The sequence below is a fragment of the Magnolia sinica genome, chromosome 17 (assembly GCF_029962835.1).
Source record: "Magnolia sinica isolate HGM2019 chromosome 17, MsV1, whole genome shotgun sequence".
In the NCBI taxonomy this organism is placed as follows: domain Eukaryota; kingdom Viridiplantae; phylum Streptophyta; class Magnoliopsida; order Magnoliales; family Magnoliaceae; genus Magnolia; species Magnolia sinica.
In genome coordinates this window covers 8,756,591-8,779,086 of record NC_080589.1, presented here as the reverse complement: position 1 = coordinate 8,779,086, position 22,496 = coordinate 8,756,591, and the positions used below count along the sequence as shown (strand labels likewise).

General features: G+C 40.8%; 2 non-coding genes across 2 annotated transcripts; one reads left to right on the top strand and one right to left on the bottom strand.

The window, feature by feature from the left end:
• Positions 1-5,072: 5,072 nt before the first annotated feature.
• LOC131232192 (small nucleolar RNA R71) lies at positions 5,073-5,179 on the bottom strand. Its single transcript, XR_009164810.1, has one exon. It is a non-coding gene; the product is annotated as a small nucleolar RNA R71 (small nucleolar RNA).
• A 16,095-nt stretch (positions 5,180-21,274) lies between these two features.
• LOC131232046 (small nucleolar RNA R71) lies at positions 21,275-21,381 on the top strand. The gene has a single exon (XR_009164651.1). It is a non-coding gene; the product is annotated as a small nucleolar RNA R71 (small nucleolar RNA).
• The last annotated feature ends 1,115 nt before the right edge of the window (positions 21,382-22,496 follow it).

Below are 22,496 nucleotides of genomic sequence, written 5' to 3'. Positions count from 1 at the left end.
ACATTATGCTCACTGATGGGAGAGAGTCAAAAGACTATTATGAGGCCCTAGCTAATGAGTATAAGGGGGAGTGGTTGAAAGCTATGCAAGAGGAGATGAAATCTTTGCATAAGAACCACACCTATGATATGGTGAAATTGTTTAAGGGCAAGAAAGCTCTGAGCAACAAGTGGGTGTTCAGAAAGAAGAATGAGTAGAAGAATTCACAAACGAGGTTCAAGGCCAGACTTGTGGTGAAAGGGTTTGGTCAGAGGAAAGGTATAGACTTCAAGGAGATATTCTCACTAGTAGTGAAGATGACATCCATACGGGTGTCGCTTGGGTTTGCAACTAACATGGATCTGGAGATTGAGCAGTTAGATGTTAAAACTGCCTTTCTCCATAGCGACCTGAAATAAGAGATCTATATGCACTAACCAGAGGGGTTCGAAGTCAAGGGCAAAAAGCATATGATGTGTAGGCTGAGGAAGAGCTTGTATGGGCTAAAACAAACTCCGAGGTAATAGTACAAGAAGTTCGACTTGTTCATGTTGAAGTATGAATATGACAAAATGGAGTTGCACTATTGTGTGTTCACGCGCAAGTTCTCAAATACTGATTTCTTAGTTCTGTTGTTATACGTCGATGACATGCTCATCATGAGAAAAGACATCAAGAAGATTGACATGATGAAACAGGAGTTGGGCAAGTCATTTGCGATGAAAAACTTAGGCTCGGCTAAACAGATCCTAGGAATGGAGATAACCCGTGACAGAAACAGCAGGAAGCTTTGGTTGTCACAAAAGCGGTATATTGAGAAAGTCCTAGAGCGGTTCAATATAAATGTAGCAAAACCGGTCAGTACTCCACTGGATGGTCAATTCAAATTGAGCGACAAGCATTGTCCCAAGACGAAGGTAGAGGTAGATGAGATGTAGAAGATACCCTACGTGTCAGCAGTAGGAAGTTTGATGTATACTATGGTGTGTACGCGCCCAGACATAGCATATGTTGTTAGTGTTATCAGCCGGTATCTTATCAATCCTGGCAAAGAATATTGGGCAGCGGTGAAATGGATACTGCGGTATCTAAGAGGCTCATTTAGGTTGTGCCTATGCTATAGTGATGAAAAACCTGTGTTAGAGGGCTACACAAATGCAGATATGGCAGGTGACATAGATTCCAGGAAGTCTACATCGGGGTTCATATTCACGTTTGCAGGGGGAGCGGTCTCTTGACAGAGCAAGCTACAGAAGGTCGTAGCATTGTCGACGATAGAAGCTGAGTAAATTGCAATCACAGAGGCATGTAAAGAGATGCTTTAGATGAAGAGGTTCTTATAAGAACAAAACCTGAAACAGGAGTAGCACGTGGTCTATTGCGATAGTCAAAGTGTTATACACTTGAGCAAGAATCCAAGTCAGCACTCTAAGTCAAAGCACATAGAGATTTGGTATCACTGGATCAGGGATACTTTGGAACAAAATGTGTTACAGCTTGATAAGGTACACATGGATGAAATGGGTCAGACATGATGACCAAGGCTTTGCTCAATGACAAGTTTGAGGTTTGTAGAAACTTGGCTGGCTTGAAAATGGTGAATTTCTCCTGAGTTGAAAAGGGAGAGATTTAATGGGGATTTTCTTCTCATGGCTCGACCGGTCAAAGGCCTGGCTCGACTTAAAGTCCAACGACTGATTATGTTAATTCATCCGTGTGGGTCAAATATTGCATATCAGACCCAGTTATTGCATGGATTTACAAGCATGATACCGTTTAATGGCCCGATTTAATCGTGTTTGTGATGCAGAGTGTATTTACGAGCATGGACTGAAAAAGGGTGCTTAAAACATGGATTTAACGCTCTAATGACACCAGAGCATGGGACGGACCCCAGGAGATCAGGATCGGCATATTTGCATGCCAGGGATCCAAGATAATCGAGAAACTAATGCTCAAGTAGCCTGAAATTGGTACAGAATACAAGATCACAGGGTTCCCACCATCCGTTCAGCTCGAAACTTTCTATATGGCCTGAAGACCTTAAATAAGCCGTACAAATCAAAAATCAACCATTGGATCACTGTGGAAGTGGCCCAACGGATAGATCAGCCCCTTAAAACCTTAAGTGGGGCCCACCTGATATCTGGATATTCTCCATTTTTGGTCTCAACTGTTTAAATGAGCTGACAAAACGGATAGATGGAGCGGATTTCTCAAAAACATCATAATGGACCCCACTGGAGTATGAGTGTGCATAGTGCACAAGTGCACTGGCCGTGCACAGAAACGAAAGATCGGTCAATCCGACCCTTGACCGGCTTCTTCTTCCAAAAAACCAAAAATGCAACAGCGTTTATGCCATTCGTGGCAGTTCTGTGTTGTGGGCCCCACTCATCAGCTATTTTGGAGATCGGATCCATCCATTGCATCCAGAGGGTGGGTGTAACCCACGTCTAGGTGCCCTTCTTCCCCCATGCGAGCGCATGCGCGTTTCCAGCCGTTAAACGCAGGATGGACGGCAGAAACAAAGATTCAGTGGGCCTCATCAACAGAAGGAAAAAAATGCACCTTCCTGACTAAAATTCCGAGGGGAAACTAGTGGACGGTGTGGATTTCCTTGATAAGTCCGTTTATGGACCCCACTAACATCACAGCGGAGCGCCTACGCGAGCTCTGTTCCGCAGCAGAGGTTGCGGTCTATCCAGGTGGGCCACCATCGCTGATCACATAGATGATCCGGACCGTCCAAACACTACACAGCTGGGCCTTCAACCTCACCATGCAGTCAGATTCCAAGGTGGGGAAGCTCGCTGTTCCAGAAATCACTTCAAAAATCAGGCTGTTTGTAGTTTCGCTGTGAAAGAGGAGTGCGTGACGCCTCGTTCTCTTCTAACCAACTCACGCACGGACTCTAGCATCCACCCACCGTGATCTCTGTTGTTTATAAAAGAAGAAGGGAGAAAGAAAGGGGGGCATCTTTTTTGGGACGTGAGCAGAGGCAGCCGTGGGAGGAAGCTTTGGGCATCAGAGAAGGTTGGGAACGTGAGCAGAGGTAGGGGTTTGCAAGGAGAGTTTGTTTTTTCTTATTCCTATTTTAATTTGTTTATTCTAATTTTAAGAGATCCAGCCCATTCATGTGTAGCTAAACCTCTTAGCTAGGGCTAAGAGGTGAAGCCTGTAGTCTGATGGGAGAGACTTTGCTTGTGCCTATTGTTTAGACTGACTGATGTTAATTTTTGTTCAAATTAAAAGGAATACTTTCAGTTATTTTTAATGGTTTGTTGTGACTGAAATTACAATAGATCTGCGATGATTTTGAGTATTTCTTCCTCCTTTTGATGTTTATGACGTCAGGAAGCCCTGTTGTTCACCATCGTCCCATGGGCACGGTTGGATGACGGTACCCTTCTTAACCTTCATGCATTGTTGATTGGTTAGTAATTAGTTAATTCTGTTGTTTGCTTTGTCTCCTGGGCATGGTTTGGTGATGGAATCCATTATAATTCATATACCTTTCATCTCCTTAAAATTATATCAGAGGAAGTTCAGTTTAATTTTCATGAATTTTGAAGCAGGCATAAGCTCTCCCTGATCTCTACAAGTGGATCTTCTGAATCCCTAGTTTCTTATATCTGATTTCTCTTAAAGTTTTAGATTAATTTTTCACCATTATTCATCACTTTATATTGGATTTAGATTTCATCTTAGGCTAGTTCTATTTCTACCTAGTTTCAGGTAATGTACAAGTATCAGTCCCTTGGGATTCGACTTCGGTCTCACCGAGTTTATTACTACATCACAACCCTATACTTGGGGAGTGAACAAGTTTTTGGCGCCGTTGCCGGGGATTGACGGCTACGTTTTTCTGAAATTAATTAGTTTTAGAATTAGGTTAAGAATAGGATTTTACTAACTTTAGGTTAAAAGTTTTTATTTTATTTTTATAAACTAACTTGTTTTCCTGTTTTGTAGGATTCTGAAATAACTTCTAAATTGGTAATCCCTTTCTAATTCCTCTACTTTTTCTATTTTTAGAATTATTATTTGAATTTTAGAAATTTTCTTATTCTAAGCTTTCTTTTAATTTTAGAAATTTTCTATTTTCTAGTATTTTTCTATTTTTAGGAACTAGTTTATCTTTAGAAACTTTCCTCTTTTGTTTTTAGAAACTAGGTTAGTTATTTCCCTCTTTAGAGATTCTTTCTAATTTTAGAAACTAACTCATCTTTCCTTCATTTTTAGAAACTCTCTAATTCTGGTACTTTCCTTTTTAGAAACTAACTTTCTCATTGTGTAAGCTTTTAAGGTAGAAATTCCTAATTTAGTAAGCTTTCTCTCTACTTTCTATTTTTCAGTTCTCTTTTAGTAATTTACTTTCTAGTTTAGACTTTTCTTCTTTTAGAAACTGACTTGTTTGTTTTCTTTTGCAGGTCTTTAACTTAGGGACTTCAAGTTGGTAATTTCTTTCCAACTCTCTCTCTCTTTCTAGATTTTCTTTTCGTTCGAATTTAATTGAGGGCTGCGAGTGTTTCATGCCCAAGTGGGCCCGTGACAACACTCGACGTCTCTTGACTGAAGGAGGATTGGTTGAGGGGTTGACTATCCATCGCAGGACTAGACACCACTCGAAATCCCCTGAGTTAATTGAAGTTATGGCTGAAGACTAACCTCCTCTACTTCCCACCAGGGTGGAGGATACCCAAGATGAGAATGAGGTGCATCAGGCACCCCCGCCTTGTACTTTACGAGATTATCTACAACTGACGGGAGTGAGTACGCCCTCATGCATGATTTTTCCTGAAAACACAGGACAAATAGACATCAAGCCAGGAGTTATTCAACTCATTCCCAAATTTCATGGACTTGAATCAGAAAGTCCATATTTACATTTGAAAGAGTTCGATGAGATTATAGCTACATTATATTTTCCTAATGTATCTAAAGATACAATCAAGCTGAAACTCTTTCCTTTTTCCTTAAAAGAGAAGGCTAAGACATGGTTACATTCACTGCATCCTAGATCCATTGGCACATGGAACGACATGCAGAGGGAATTCATAAAAAAATTCTTCCCACATCATAAAATGATTACCCTCAGAAAAGCAATCATGAACTTTGCCCAAAAGGAAGATGAAACATTCTTCCAATGTTGGGAAAGATTCAAAGATTTGGTCAGTTCATGCCCACAACACGGATTTGAAACGTGGCGCATTACAAATTTCTTCTAGATGGACTGACATCTTTCATGCGCTAAATGGTCGAGACAATGTGTAATGGAGAGTTCATTAATAAAGATGTCGATGAGGTATGGGACTACCTCGACAGTCTGGCTGAAAAAACACAATCATGGGACTATTACCCAAAATCAAACACCACGTCTAGGCCGACTTAATTAAAGGAGAAAGGTGGATTATATCTCTTGAAAGAAAAGAATGATCTCAAGTGTAAAGTGACTACGCTCATAAGGAAAGTTGAGGCCATGAAGGAAAGAAGGATAAGGTTAATGAAATTATTTGCGGCATCTATGATTGCAACATTCATACAAATGAAAATTGTCCTACAATACCCGCATTTCGAGGAGTATTGAATGAACAAGCTAATGCCGTAAACAACTATCAAAGACCTTTTACTGGACCTAACTCCAATACGTACAATCCTGGTTGGAAAAATCATCCAAACTTTAGTTAGAGGAATGGACAAACGGCTACCCCTCAAGGTTTCTTCAATCAAAATCCAAATCAAGTGAAACCTCAAGAGGAACCGGTTCAAAATTCCATACAAGAGCTGGCTCAGGCAATGCAGGGAATTACAGATTTTATGCAAAAGATAGATTCTCGTATGATGGTTATAGAAAATGGGATGCTTCCTGCACAACCTCTCCCCAATCATAAACCGCAGTACGAGATTAATGATCCTAGCTCTTCAAATCAGATGGGGCACGCTAAATCCATCACCACTCTTAGGAGTGGAAAGATCATTGATAAAACTCTTCCGGTTAGGCCCGAAAAGCCTCAAGAACCAGGAGAGGACAACAATGATGGATCTAGTGATGCCCCACAAAAATTAGAACCGGAACTTCTAGAGAAGCCAGTTGCTCCGTTCTCCCAACGGTTGGTTTCACCAAAACCTCTCTCTAACTCTCAGGATATCCTAGAGGTGTTGAAACAAGTGAAAGTCAACATTCCTCTACTTAATGTCGTGAAACAGATACCTTCATATGCCAAATTCCTGAAAGACTTATGCACGACCAAACGACGGCAAAGTATTCAAAAGAAAATCTTCTTGACTGAGAAAGTAAGTGCCATCCTGAAGCAAGACGTGCCGCAGAAATTCAAGGATCCCGGTAGCCCAACTATATCATGTGTAATCGGGAACCATCGAATTGATCACGCACTTCTTGACTTAGGAGTGAGCGTAAATTTGATTCCCTACTCGGTATACAAACAGTTAGGTTTGGGTGAATTAAAACCCACCCTGACCACACTACAACTTGCTGATCGCTCTGTTCGTATACCAAGAGGGATAATTGAGTATGTGTTAGTCCAAGTCGATAGATTTTACTACCCTGTAGATTTTATCATCCTAGACACCGAACCCATCAATAACATGAGCACTCAGATTCCCGTCATTCTTGGTCGCCCATTCCTTGCCATGTCAAATGCAATTATCAATTGCAGGAATGGTGTCATGACTATGTCTTTTGAAAATTTGACATTGGAGTCAAACATCTTTTTCAATAACGGCAGCAACTCAGAGGATGATGACGATTTTCACGACATTAACATGATTGACTCTTTCGTGGAAGATACGACACCTCTAACCTTATCCTCTGACCATCTAAAGACGTGTCTGGCCCACTCCCATGATTTTGATGATGACATGATTAGCGAGACGTGCGCCTTGCTTGATACTACACCGGTACTTGAAGTTAACCGGTGGAGGCCACAATTTGAAGAATTGCCACAAACCGATGTAGTGCCTCTACCGTCTAACCTCAAGCTGCCGAAGTTTAATCTAAAACCTTTGCCCTCTGATTTGAAATATGCCTATTTAGGTCAAGATGAGACATACCCGATGGTGATCTCTATCCACCTGGACAAAGAATAGGAGAGTATGCTCATATCTACTCTCATTGAGCATAAAGGAGCCCTGGGATGGACGATAGCGGACCTCAAGGGAATCGATTCCTCAATTTGTACTCACCGCATATATCTTAAGGATAATGCAAAAACCGCTAGGCAACCACAACGTAGACTAAATCCAAACATGAAGGAAGTGGTTAAGGCCGAGGTTCTTAAACTATTGGACGTGAGTATTATATACCCTATATCTGATAGTCAATGGGTGAGTCCAACTCAAGTGGTCCCTAAGAAGTCCGGAATCACCATCGTTGCCAATGCTAATAATGAACTCGTGCCAACTAGAGTCACTACTGGTTGGAGAATGTGAATTGACTACAGGAAGTTGAATGCCATCATGAGGAAAGACCACTTTCTTTTACCATTCATTGATCAGATCCTAGAAAGGTTAGCTGGTCATTCCTATTACAGTTTCCTTGACGGGTATTCGGGCTACAGCCAGATAGAGATAGCTCCTGAAGACCAGGAAAAGACCACATTTACATGTCCCTACGGCACCTTTGCCTATCGAAGGATGTCATTCGAACTATGTAATGCCCCTGCCACCTTTCAGCGATGTATGCTTAGTATCTTTTCTGATATGGTGGGGCAATATCTAGAGGTCTTCATGGACGATTTCTCTGTTTACGGTCCATCTTTCAGCAAGTGCTTGGAAAGTCTTAAATGTGTGCTGAAAAGATGTGAAGAAAAGAACTTGGTACTTAATGGGGAGAAGTGTCATTTCATGGTTCAGAAGGGAATTGTCCTTGGGCATATCATCTCATCCAAGGGAATCTAGGTAGATAAGGCAAAAATCGATCTTATCTCTAACCTACCTCCACCCAAGAACATCAGAGACGTGCGATCCTTCTTAGGACACGCAGGATTTTACAGGCGATTCATAAAGGACTTTAGTCTCCTCTCTCATCCTTTATGTAATCTTCTTCAAAAGGATGCTCCGTACGAGTGGACTGAGCAATGCCAGGAAGCTTTCACCAAGCTTAAGGGCACGTTAACCACTGCACCTATCATGCAACCACCCGACTGGAGCCTTCCTTTTGAGCTTATGTGCGACGCTTCTGATTATGCTCTTGGGGCGGTCCTAGGCCAAAGAAAAGATAAAAGGCCCTACATCATTCATTACGCAATTAGAACTTTAAATTCTGCCCAGGTGAACTACTCGACTACGGAAAAGGAACTCTTAGCTGTAGTGTTCGCCTTGGACAAATTTAGGTCCTACTTGATCGGATCTAAGATCATTATCTACACAGATCATGCGGCACTTAAGTATCTTCTTTCTAAGAATGATTCTAAACCCCGTTTGATACGATGGATCCTTCTACTCCAAGAATTTGATTTAGAAATTAAAGATAAAAAAGGAGTAGAGAACGTAGTGGTCTATCACCTTTTTCGCCTTAATACCTCTGATTCCCTTGAGGCGACCCATATCAATGATATGTTCCCTGATGAACAACTGTTCAGAGTCTCCCATTCTCCTTAGTTCGCTGATATTTCTAATTATCTTGCCACAGGTTCCATACCGACACAGTGGACTGCGCAAGATAAGAAGAAATTCTTCACCGAGGTGCGTAACTTTTTCTGGGATGATCCTTATTTATTTAAATATTGCCCAGACCAAATCCTAAGGAGATGTGTACCAGACGATGAGCATCAGAGCGTCATCTCCTTCTGTCATTCACAGGCCTGTGGTGGTCAATTTTCTGCTAAAAAGACCACGGCCAAGATTCTGCAGTGTGGCTTTTACTGGCCCACTATGTTTAGGGACACTCATGAGTTTTGTAAAGCTTATGAGCGTTGTCAGAAATTGGGAGCATTGTCCTGTCGAAATATGATGCCTTTGAATCACATCCTTATCATTGAAGCATTTGATTGCTGGGGCATCGATTTCATTGGACCATTCTCCCAATCGTTTGGAAATCTGTATATTTTGCTCGCTGTGGATTATGTCACTAAATGGGTCGAAGCGATTCCGTGTCGAACTAATGACCATCGCACGGTCATTAAATTCCTAAAAGAAAACATCCTTTCTCGATTCGGGACGCCTCGAGCCATCATTAGTGATGGGGGCTCACACTTTTATAATAAACCATTTGAGAGCATAATGAAGAAATACGGTATCTCTCATAAGGTGAGCACCCCATACCACCCACAGACAAGTGGGCAAGCCGAGATTTCTAATAGGAAAATTAAACACATTTTGGAGAAAACGGTTAACCCTGATCGTAAGGATTGGTCAATCCGATTGACCGATGCCTTATGGGCATACCGTACTGCCTTTAAAACCCCTATTGGAATGTCTCCCTTTAGACTTATCTATGGGAAAGCTTGTTACTTGCCTGTGGAGCTGGAACATAAAGCATACTAGGCGATCAAAAATCTTAATTTCAATCTGGACAACGCTGGCTCGCTACGCAAACTTCAATTGAATGAACTTGAGGAAATCCGGAATGATGCGTACGATAATTCGAGAATTTACAAGGACAAGATGAAAGCATTTCATGACCAACACATTTAGCAAAAATCATTCACGCCTGGTCAGAAGGTCCTTTTGTATAATTCTCGATTACATCTCTTTCCGGGTAAGCTTCGATCTCGTTGGACCGGCCCTTACATTGTTGTTACTGTTTTTCCTCATGGGGCCGTTGAGATAAGAGATCCCGACAATGGCAAGGAGTTTAAAGTCAATGGACATCGATTGAAACCATTTGTCGAGAAATTTGATTCAGAGGACATGTCCATGCCCCTGACTGCTCCTGTTTACCAGGATTGATCTCCTAGTCTGATGGAGGTATAGGTAGGTTTATCGCTTTCATAGGACTAGGGTAGTTATTTATTTGTCTGGATGAAGATGGTAAACTTAGCTCTCCTGGGAGGCAACCCAGCTCTTCATTTCATTTCGTTTTTATCATTAGTTAGTTAAATTTTTGTGGGTAACATTACTGCAAACCCTCACGAGACTACAACTCGACCACTAGGGGCAACCTAGGGGTTTAAAGGCTTGTTGCATACGCTAAATGCAATCGAGAGCACCTACGAAAGTGGTATAGGTAAGATTTTATTTTTATTATTTTTGTGTTGCCTTCTCTCTCGTGCTGACCGACGCCCATGCTGCGATCTCTTGGAAAGTGTCTCTCGATTCATCATCCAGGTACTATCTTCCCATCACTTCATATTTACTTTTCGTTGTCCCAAGTGTATTGCATGCTCATATCATTTACATTGAGGACAATGTAGATTTTAGGTTGGGGGTGGGAGATCAGGTGACCTAATCAGCATTTTCTTAGTCTTGAACAAAAATTGTGGAAATTTCTATAAAAAAAAAAAAGAAATTTTCTAGGTTTCTGAGGAATTCGAAGTGATTTTGACGGCCATCTAGGGCACTTAGAATTTCAAGATACGTGATGTTGGTACTTTATGACTCTTGGATTCAGTTATCTATTAGATTTCACAGTTAAATTTAAATTGTTAGTCCATGGTTAGAGGTTTTAAACATTGAGTGAGTCATGATTTCACATGTCACATTTCGCTTACACATTAAGATTTCAGTTTGATGCATGGAAGGAACCATCTTGAAAAATTGCCCGTCATGATCAATTGAAAGGAAAAGATACCGTTGAAAGAGGTTAGGCAAGAACTCTTCATTATAGGTTTGCTCCCTATACGTGTGGATTTCATTCCCTACGGATAATACGTAAAAAGGTTTGAGTACGCAGTCTTCACCATAGGTTTGCTCCCTATAGGTGAGGATTTGTTTTGGTATTACTTTTAATAATAATAAAAAAAAGATCAAAAGCTGAAGAAATGAAAAGATGATCTTCGAGGCAAGTTTTGGTTATCATGAACTCTCTTGCTGGTTACCAATGATATCCTGAAACAGAGAGTTTCGTATTAATGTTGAAAGCCGAGATTACACTATATACCTATGGAACTCAGTGTTTTAGGATTGTTCTAATTGAGGGACTAACACTTTGAAATTGATTATGAAATTTACCGTGTGTTTGAGTCTAGGAGAGAGTAAGGCCCAACATTCATGCAACGTAACAGTCTCGCATCTGAATTGTTTTGCAAAAGTCACTCGAGTTCATACGAATTGTCCTGAAATTCTCAACTTTTTTTCGCATATTTTGCTCGGGACTAGCAAAATGCTGGTTAGGAGTTGTGTTGTGGGTTAAATATTGCATATCAGACCCAGTTATTGCATGGATTTACAAGCATGATACCGTTTAATGGCCCGATTTAATCATGTTTGTGATGCAGAGTGTATTTACGAGCATAGACTGAAAAAATGGTGCTTAAAGCATGGATTTAACGCTCTGATGACACCAGAGCATGGGACGGACCCCAGGAGACCAGGATCGGCATATTTGCACGCCAGGGATCCAAGATAATCGAGAAACTAATGCTCAAGTAGCCTGAAATTGGTACAGAATACAAGATCACAGGGTTCCCACCATCCTTTCAGCTCGAAACTTTATATATGGCCTGAAGACCTTAAATAAATCATACAAATCAAAAATCAGCCATTGGATCGCTGTGGAAGTGGCCCAACGGATAGATCAGCCCCTTAAAACCTTAAGTGGGGCCCACCTGATATCTGGATATTCTCCATTTTTGGTCTCAACTGTTTAAATGAGCTGAAAAAATGGATAGACAGAGCAGATTTCTCAAAAACATCATAATGGACCCCACTGGAGTATGAGTGTGCATAGTGCACAAGTGCACTGGCCATGCACAAAAACGAAAAATTGGTCAATCTGACCCTTGACCGGCTTCTTCTTCCAAAAAAACCAAAACGCAACAGCGTTTACGTCGTTCGTTACGGTTCTGCGTTGTGGGCCCCACTCATCAACTAGTTTGAATATCGGATCCATCCATTGCATCCAGAGGGTGGGTGTAACCCACGTCTAGGTGCCCTTCTTCCCCCATGCGAGCGTATGCGCGTTTCCAGCCGTTAAACGCAGGATGGACGGCAGAAACAAAGATTTAGTGGGCCTCATCAACAGAAGGAAAAAAATGCACCTTCCCGACTGAAATTCCGAGGGGAAACCAGTGGACGATGTGGATTTCCTTGATAAGTCCGTTTATGGACCCCACTAATGGCACAGCGAAGCGCCTGCGCTAGCTCTGTTCCGCAGCAGAGGTTGCGGTCGATCCAGGTGGGCCACCATCGCTGATCACATAGATGATCCGGACCGTCCAAACACTTCACAGCTGGGCCTTCAACCTCACCATGCAGTCAGATTCCAAGGTGGGGAAGTTCGTTGTTCCAGAAATCACTTCAAAAATCAGGCTGTTTGCGGTTTCGCTGCGAAAGAGGAGTGCGTGACGCCTCGTTCTCTTCTAACCAACTCACGCACGGACTCTAGCATCCACCCACCGCGATCTCTGTTGTTTATAAAAGAAGAAGGGAGAAAGAGAGGGGGGCATCTTTTTTGGGACGTGATGAGGGTCGAATATTGCATATCAGACCCTAATTATTGCCTGATTTTACGTACATGATATCGTTTAACGGAATATTTTAATTATATTTTTGTTACAGGATGAAATCAGGAGCGTTAATGGAAAAAGAGTATCACAAGCATGAATTTGACACTCTGAAGTCACCAGAGCAAGGGACGCACTCCAGGGAACTAAGACTGAAGAATTTACATGCCAGGGACCCATGAAAATCAAGCCATTCACGTTAAAAAGGCCCGAAAATGGTCCAAAATGCAAGATCACATGGTTTCTGCCATCCGATTGACTCGAAACTTCATACATGACCTGGAGGCCATAAATAAATTGTACAAATTAAATTTCAACCATTGGATATCTCGAGAAGTGGGCCAACGGACAGATCAGCCCATTAATCTTCAATTTTAGGCCCACCTACAATCTGGATATACTTCAAAGTTGACTTAGACGGTTTAAATAAAATGAGCAATAGGATGGACGGATTGGATTTCTCGAAAGCATCACAGTGGACCCATATCTATAGCGTGTGTACATAGTGCACATGTGCACTGCCTGAGCACCGAACGGACTTAAGTCGGTCAGCGCTGCTGACCCGACTTTCTTTTTCAAAAATGGAAATTTCCGTTTCTGGCGCGTGTAACAGACGGAAAGTCCGTTTTTACGGACCGCTGTGGGCCCCACCGGTGGCACGTACGTCTGATCCAGGCCGTTCATCGTGTAGAGGGTTTTGACAACTACAAAACCACGTTTACATTTTGTACCCATACGTGCACACGTGTTCGGTACAGAGGACACAAACACGCTGCCCCATGACGTCCAGAATGAAAACAGCATGATTGCTACAATGGGCCGCGTCCACGCAAGTTCAAAACCATCCATATGCGGTCGAAATTCCGTCCTGCATCCAATGGACGGATTGGATTTATCAAAATAACATCGAAGTGGGTGCCACCAGCATCACAGCAGACCGGATCCGCATGCCCTGTTTACGCACGCCGGACGCTGTCCGACTTTTGCAGCAGTTGTGGCCCACCTCTACGGTTCGTATGAACAATCAAAGCCGTCCATCATGTAGACAACTTGAAAACGTCCTAAGGGACGATGTTTATATGGTATCTGAGCAAGGAAAGATGTGTGGGTTTTGCATCTGAACTCGGCTGCGAAAAGGGATCCGCACGCGGCTGTTGCTGCGACAGCGTTTCCACCGTCATTCCAGCAAGTCTCTCCACCGCCTACACTGCTATAAGAAAGAGGAAAGAAGGCTCGTTTAAGGGGAGAAGAGGGAGAAAAGGATCGAGGTTTTGAGGGAAGAGATCCAAAGAAGAGAAAAGAGAAGAAAAGAGAAGAAGAGAGAGAGAGATGTTTTCTTTATATCAATTTTATTTTTCTTTCTTTTTATTTGAATTCATGGATTGTTAATCTTCTAGCTAGGGCTGAGATGAAGCCCCTAATTTGAATGACTCTTGTAAGTGTTGATTTCATCTGAATTTGATTGGTTTGTTTCTTTCTCTACTGTGCTTAACTGAAATATCCGTACTCCTCCATTCTAAGAGCTTAACCAAAGTCTAGTTATGGACGTTGTTTGGATTACTATCCTAGGTGCTTGTGTCTGACCATGAACAAGTTCCTATAGAGGAAGAAACAGGAATCTACATCTCTTCACGCCTGACCATGGATGGAAAGATGTAATCCATATGCTTTAAGGAATTATACATTCTGTGTGCCCGACCAAGGACATAGAGTGCGCTTTATTTATTTTTGATATCAATCTGAATTAGGGTGAATCAACAGGCAGAACAAGGTTTATGATAATTAGGGGTGGATTCGAAAGTCCTAGTCTTCTCCTTGATTGAATTTTTCTCATTATTCTCGGTTATTTTTCCATTGATTTTTATTTAATTTACTCAATTTCTATCTCAAATATTTGTTGGATTAGTTAAGAAGAGTCTTTAATTTTGAATTGTGACAACCAGTCCTCGTGGAAACGATATCGTAATACGTACCATATCTACATCTGATTCGTATACTTGCAAGTTTAAAATCATTTAAATCAGGTTGGTTTAAATAAAACATCAGGACGTGAGCAGAGGCAGCCGTGGGAGGAAGCTTTAGGCATCAGAGAAGGTTGGGAACGTGAGCAGAGGCAGGGGTTTGCAAGGAGAGTTTGTTTTTTTCTTGTTCCTATTTTAATTTGTTTATTCTAATTTTAAGAGATCCAGCCCATTCATGTGTAGCTAAACCTCTTAGTTAGGGCTAAGAGGTGAAGCCTGTAGTCTGATGGGAGAGACTTTGCTTGTGCCTATTGTTTAGACTGGCTGATGTTAATTTTTGTTCAAATTAAAAGGAATACTTTCAGTTATTTTTAATGGTTTGTTGTGACTGAAATTACAATAGATCTGCGATGATTTTGAGTATTTCTTCCTCCTTTTGATGTTTATGACGTCAGGAAGCCCTGTTGTTCACCATCGTCCCATGGGCACGGTTGGATGACGGTACCCTTCCTAACCTTCATGCATTGTTGATTGGTTGGTAATTAGTTAATTCTGTTGTTTGCTTTGTCTCCTGGGCATGGTTTGGTGATGGAATCCATTCTAATTCATATACCTTTCATCTCCTTAAAATTATATCAGAGGAAGTTCAGTTTAATTTCCATGAATTTTAAAGCAGGCATAAGATCTCCCTGATCTCTACAAGTGGATCCTCTGAATCCCTAGTTTCTTATATCTGATTTCTCTTAAAGTTTTAGATTAATTTCTCATCATTATTCATCACTTTATATTGGATTTAGATTTCATCTTAGGTTAGTTCTATTTCTACCTAGTTTCAGGTAACATACAAGTATCAGTCCCTTGGGATTCGACCTCGGTCTCACCGAGTTTATTACTACATCACAACCCTATACTTGGGGAGTGAACACTTGACTAGTCGAGGACTATGCTCGACTAGTTGAGGGTCCGCTCGATCGGTCGAGGACTTCGCTCGACTAGTCGAGGTTACGCAGACTCTAATCCGATTTTGTGCGGGATTCGAAAATTTAAGGCGATTTTCTCCGTAGTGCGAAAGGAAGTTGCATAAACTATAAATAGGGGTCTAGGGTTATTCTAGGGCAATGCAAGGGTGTTTCCTAAAGCTATATAAAGGTTTTCTGAAGGGTGTTAGGAATATCAAAAAGGTGAGAGAGAGAGAGAGAGAGAAAAGAGAGAGAGGAAGCTTGTGAAAGGGAGAATTCTGCTCGTAGAGGTGATCTACTTCGCAGTTGACGTCTCAGTGCTTCTATGTTCTCATGATCGGTGAGATATCTCTGTTTTCTTTATTCTCTTATTGTTCATCCACTCCCGCGTGAGTGAAGAAGGTTTGATGTAAGCGGTATGTGCTTATAATCAGTTGTAACGTTCTACTTCATAGTGAATTGTTGCTCTGGATGAGGTCGCGTGGTTTTTACCTCTTTAAGGGTTTTCCATGTAAAAATCTTTTGTGTTGTGTGATTTGTGCTTTGATTTATTTTATTACATTATTATCCCATAATTCTGGTGTTTTTGAAAGGCTAGATCCTAAGGTTTTGTGCAACGGCCCCCAACAATAGTTTGAAGTGTGTATGGCATGAGAGAAGGGATGTAAATATATCTCTCACCCACAAAGAGTTCTGATACAATGTGGGACCACCTTAACAAATATCGTAATATTTTTGTAAAAAAATAAATGAAATTGTTGTGTTAATATCACGATATTTCAAAATCTTTGCAAATTTTTTAATATTCATGATTTATCGAAAAAACTATAATAAAAAAAGATATATTATTATTATTATTGCTACTACTTCATATTAAAATTAAAATTATTTATTAATATATAATCAAATTTTTAATATTTTCAGATAATATCTGAACAAAAACCTCAAAATCTAAAAATCTTCCAAACAATCAAAGAGCCAAGAATTTACCAAGAATGAGAATTTTCACTATGTGCGGGCCCCCATAGCAGTATCATGTCATGAGTCTTGGTTCGTCCTGTTGGATGGCACACTTTTTTGAGAGATCCTCCACTCATCAGGTTGGTGTACCATCTAAACATATGGCTGGTCGGCTAGAAAATAGCATTGATCTCCTAATGAGTTGAATTTGGAAAAATGGATGCATAGCATATTAAGATAAATAAAGCCAACTGTCCAAATTCAAGAAACAAGTGTGGTTCACTTGACTGGTGCAATATCCTGATTTTGGTACATGGCTCCTTAGCTTTGCACACTAGCTACCTAATTAATGGTCCATATTGATCACATGGTGCAGACTGCATTATATCAAAACTGCACATATGGTGAAGCATGAATTAAGCACCATGTGCTACCCCAGGATGGGCCTAGCTAGAGACTGGATGGCCCTGTCAGGGGATATGTGGGGCCCACTGGGATGTGTATCTTTTATCTCCATCCAGCTATTTTTACATATCATTTTAAGCCAAGAGCCCAAAATGGAGGCGGATTGAAGACTCAAGTGGACCACACCATATGCAGCAGTGGGATTGAAGTCCTACCCTTGAAAACCTCTTAGGGCCCACCGTGATGTTTATTTGCCATCCAGCCTGTTCATAAGGTCACATAGACATGTATGAAGGGAAAACATAAATACATCTTGATCCAAAACATCTGTGTCCACGGAATTTTTCAATGCTAAGCTTTCAATCCTCGCGATGCACACACTTGGGCTTTCAATTTGCCTCTTTTTTTAATTCATGGGCTAAAATGATATTTCAAAATGAATATACACCATGGATGAAACATATACATCACAGTGGCCCCGCAAAACTCCTTGACAGAGTGGCCATAAGTGATGGACAATAATATTGAAGGTGGACTCTACGCAATGGATGACCCACATCGAGGTGGGCTCCATGTAATGGACTGTCAACATCAAAGGTCAGCCGGCCCTAATTATGAACGGTCAACATCAAAGGTGCGCCTCATATGATGGATTAGCATATCAAAGGTGGGGCCCACACAATGGACGGTCTACCCCAAAGATGGAATCCACATGATAAGTGGTGGACATTAAAGGTGGGACCCACGTAATGGACAATTTATTTTGATGGTAGACCCCATGTGACGAATGACCCACATCAAGGTGGGCCCCACGTAATGGATGATCCACATTAAAGGTGCCGATGATAAACAATCCATATCCAAGGTGGGTCCCGCGTGATAGACGGCCCACATGATGTGGATGGTCCACATCAAAGGTGGGCTCCACATGATGGGTTGTGGATATTAAAGGCGGGCCCCACATGATGGACAATCGCAATGATGGTGGGCCCCACATGATAGATGACCCATATTAAGGTCGGTCCCTAATGATAAATGACTCACATCGAAGACAAGCTCCACTTGATGGATAACATACTTCAAAGTTGGGCCCTACATGATGGATGGTCCACATTAAAGGTGGGCCTGCGTGATAGACGACCCACATCCAAGTTGGGCCCAACATGATGGATAACCCACATCAAAAATGGGCCTTACATGATAGATGGTCCACATTGAAGGTAGGCCCAACATGATGGACAACTCATATTGTAGATAAGGCTAAGGTATGCCCAACATAATAAATTATCTACACCAAAGGTTAAGCTCATGTTAGATATTTAAGATGGACCAACAAACTTAAGGGATAAATACTCTGTAATATTTGAAACTAAATAAATTTTTTTTACTTTTGGACTATCAAGTATGTTATTAACAATTGTACTTACTTGAAAGTGAGGGTCTGACTGTGAAATCAAGCAGATGGCCGAATCCAAGAGTCATTAGTTACCAACATGCTGTATCTTATAATGTTAAAATCACAACTATCCTTCAAAATCACTTTGAATTCAATAGAAATTCAGAAAAAATTTTAAAATTTTCACAAATTTTGCTCAAGACCAAGAAAATACTGATTAGGTAACCTAATCTCCCACCCCCAACCTAAAATCTACATTGTTCTCAATGTAAAAGAAATAATCATGCGATGCACATGGGACAACGAATAATAAAAGAGGAATGAGGGAAAGATAGTACCTGGACGGAGAATCAAGAGGCTTCCCAAAATTATCAATGTAAGAGCAAGTTAGGGCAAGAGAGAAATTAACAAAAGCAAAAATAACAAAAAGAAAAAGAAAAGAAGATCCTACCTATACCACTTTCGCAGGTGCTCTCGATTGCATTTAGCGCATGCAACAAGCCTTTAAACCCCTAGGTTACCCCTAGTGGACGAGTTGTAATCTCGTGAGGGTTTGCAATAATGTTACCCACAAACATTGAAGTAACTAACTAAGAAAAATGAAAATGAATGAAATAAAAAGCAATACAATAAAGCAAAAGGCTGGGTTGCCTCCCATGAGCGTTAAGTTTAACGTCTTCAGCCAGACAAGAACGGACCATGAATGAAATAATCTTTATAACCAGGGTCCGCCAAAGAAATTCCCTCAACACTTTCATTAACCGATCCCAGACAAGTGATGTGAGTTCCCATGAACGGTGCTATCTGAAATAAGGCAACTGACACTGTCGTCAAATAATTTAAGGACTTCTGCTCGAACGACTTCTTCTATGTTAGGATCACGCTTCCTTTGCATGTTATGCGATATTACCACAGCATGATCCATCCATACAGTGGGGCATACTCCCTGGATTTTTTCTATCTTCCGTTCAATTGCTGCCTTATATGCTCTAAGAACATTAAGCAGCCTGCTCGCCTTTGTCTTCTCAAAGTTACAAACTGTGCTGTTAGGAAGAGTCTCAGAGGGATGAAGAGGTTCCACTTTCGCTCTCCATTTTTCAGTCTCCAATATAGGAGTAGAGTCGAGCAATGCATTGACTTCATGGATGGGACTATCAATGTCAAAATCCATGCCCGATTGTGCTAAGCAGGTCTCAAGAGGATCTTCAAAAGATGTACGGAAGGAGTCCCGCACAAGGCTCTTGATCATGTCCACTTCAAATATGTCATCCAAATCTGAGGATTGTTGTCCTGCATTAAAAACATTGAGTTTAATATTCATGTTACCAAAGGACAATTTCATAACTCCATTCCTGCAATTGATAATAGCATTAGATGTGGCCAAAATGACCCAAAATGACTGGGATCTGACTATGAAGATTCTGGACAGGCTGAGTATCTATAACTATGAAATCCACTGGAAAATAAAATTTATCAACCTGGATTAACACATCTTCAATAATACCCCGGGGCACCTTGACAGATCTATCGGCTAGTTGTAATGTTACCTTAGTCGGTTTCAACTCACCAAGTCCTAGCTGCTCATAAACCGAATATGGTAACAAATTGACACTCACCCCTAAATCAAGTAATGCCTTCCCGATCTTATGATCTCCTATGCCGCAAGAAATGGTGGGAGCTCCTGGATCCCTAAATTTAGGAGGGGTGTTATGTTGAATCATGAAGCTGAGCTGCTCTGCAAGGAAGACTTTCTTATGAACATTCTGCTTACGCTTTTGAGTGCATAAATCTTTAAGAAACTTAGCGTAAGCAGGGACTTGCTTGATAGCGTCAAGCAACGGGATGTTGACTTGCACTTTTTGAAACACATCCAAGATTTTATCAAAGTTATTTCTTTTCTTTATTGGTGCCAGACGTTGAGGAAAGGGTGCTTTGGGCACATAAGGTGGCACATTAGTGGCTCTTGGAGAGTCAGAGAGCTTTTGGACTTTGGATGCATTGGTATGGCTTTCTGCTTCATCTTGATCTTCTGTTTTAGAATTTGATTCATCCACAGGCATCTCTATTCTGTTATCAATCTGCTTGCCTGACCTAAGGGTAGTGATCGATTTGGCCTGTTCATGATATTGCCCTTGGTTGGAATTAGAGCCAATCTCCTACTGTCCCTTTGGATTAGCCTCGGGTTGGCTAGGAACTTGCCCTTCTCTCTCTCACTCAATGTGGCGCTAGTTGACCCATTTGTACTTCCACTTGGCAATGGATTGTGCATTTGCATGTAAGCTTTCCTGGTTGGCCAATAAGGTTTGTTGGGTGTCTTTTTGGAATTGGAGAGAACTCTGCATGAAAAGATGGAGTGTATCCTCAAGAGATGGTTTCCTTGATTGTGTAGGCAGTTGTTGATATTGTGGAAACTGTTGAGGTTGTTGACTGCCAACTTGGAGGTGCGGTTGCATGGGAGGATTTCCAGATGGTCCTCTTTGTTGTGGTCCTTTTACCCAAGAGAAATTTGGATGTCTAGCCCACCCTGGGTTGTATGTGTTCGAGTAAGGATCATTCCCAGATTTTTGAAAAGTGTTCATAGCATGAACTTGTTCAGAGAGAAGTTCTGGGAATGCTGCACCAGATGGACAAGACTGCATAGGGTGGGCAGGACTAGAACATGTGGCATATGCCTCGACTTGAGCTATTTGTGGTGGTCCATTATTTAATACCAGAGCATCAACTTTCTTTGTCAGGTTATCAAGCTTGGCGCTCAGCTCTGGTATGACTCCTATCTCATATATACCACCTCTCTTTTGTGGTTGGGGACTTCTGTCACCTCTATTTGAATAATCTCATTGCTGGGAATTTTCGCACAAGGTTTCAAAGAAGTTTCACGCTTCGACATCACTTTTGGTCATGAATGACCCTCCACTAGTGGCATCAACCATGCGACGGTTCTGTGGTGTCAGACCGTCATAGAAGTATTGAACTTGTTGCCACTTCTCAAAACCATGGTGAGGACATTTAAGAAGCAAGTCCTTCCATCTTTCCCAACATTCATGAAAGTGCTCGCCCTCTTTTTGTGTGAAGTTAATAATTTCTCTACGGAGGGCATTAGTTTTGTGAACGGGGAAGAACTTGTTTAAGAACTTCTTCGACAGTTGGTCCCATGTAATGATAGATCCAACTTCTAGAGAATTCAACCATGCTTTCGCCTTATCCTTCAAAGAAAAGGGAAACAGACGTAGGCGGATCGAATCGTCTGAGAAGTTATGGAACTTAAAGGTGGAGCAAATGTTTAAGAATTCTTTCACATGATGATATGGGTCCTCCTTGTCCAATCCATAAAAGGATGGCAACAATTGTATGACTCCAGGTTTAAGTTCAAAGTGTGCTACCGTAGTGGTTGGCAACACTATGCATGAAGGTGCATTAAATTGGACAGGAGCTGAATAATCTTTGAGAGCTTTAACTTCAGTCTCATTCGCCATTTCAACAGGATTATTTCTCAATCTTTCACGAATTGTTCTTTCAATCTCAGGATCAAACGGTGCTAGTTCTATATTCAGAGATCTACGTCCTAGCATAAACTATGTTATCAATATAAGAAAGAAAACTAAACTAAGATGCAACATAAGATGAATAAAACTAAAGGAAAAAGTTATGAATTCCTAAAAACAAGAGAAAGCTATGTAAACGAGAATTGGAAAGAAGAACCCGAGAAAAGGAGATGATGAATGTCTGAAGATTTGAGAGCTCCTCCTTTTGAAGACAATGCTATTTAGCAGCTTCCTTCCTTAATTCAAAAAAAAAACAAAAAAAAATTAAATTTACTAAAATAATGCTAGAAAAAAAAAAATCCTAAGCAACGGTTAATTTCTAAAAAAGAAAGTTTGTAATCTTAGAAATAAAAACTAAGTTAGTTTCTAAAAAGGGAAAAAATTTCTAAAACTAGAAAATAGAAAGTTACTTGAAAGAAGAATCAGAATCTAGAATTAAAAAATAGGAAATTTCTAAAAATAAAATAAATTAGCCTAGAAATAGAAACTTTCTAAAAAAAATAAAACCTTAATTCTAAAAATAGAAATTAGAAAAAAAAATAGAAAATTTGGAAAGAGATTACCAAATTAGTAGTTTATGTCAGGTCCCTACAAAACAAGAAATAGGTTAGTTTCTAAAAAAATTTAACCTAAAGGTAGTAAAAAAACCTAAGACTATGAATTATGAT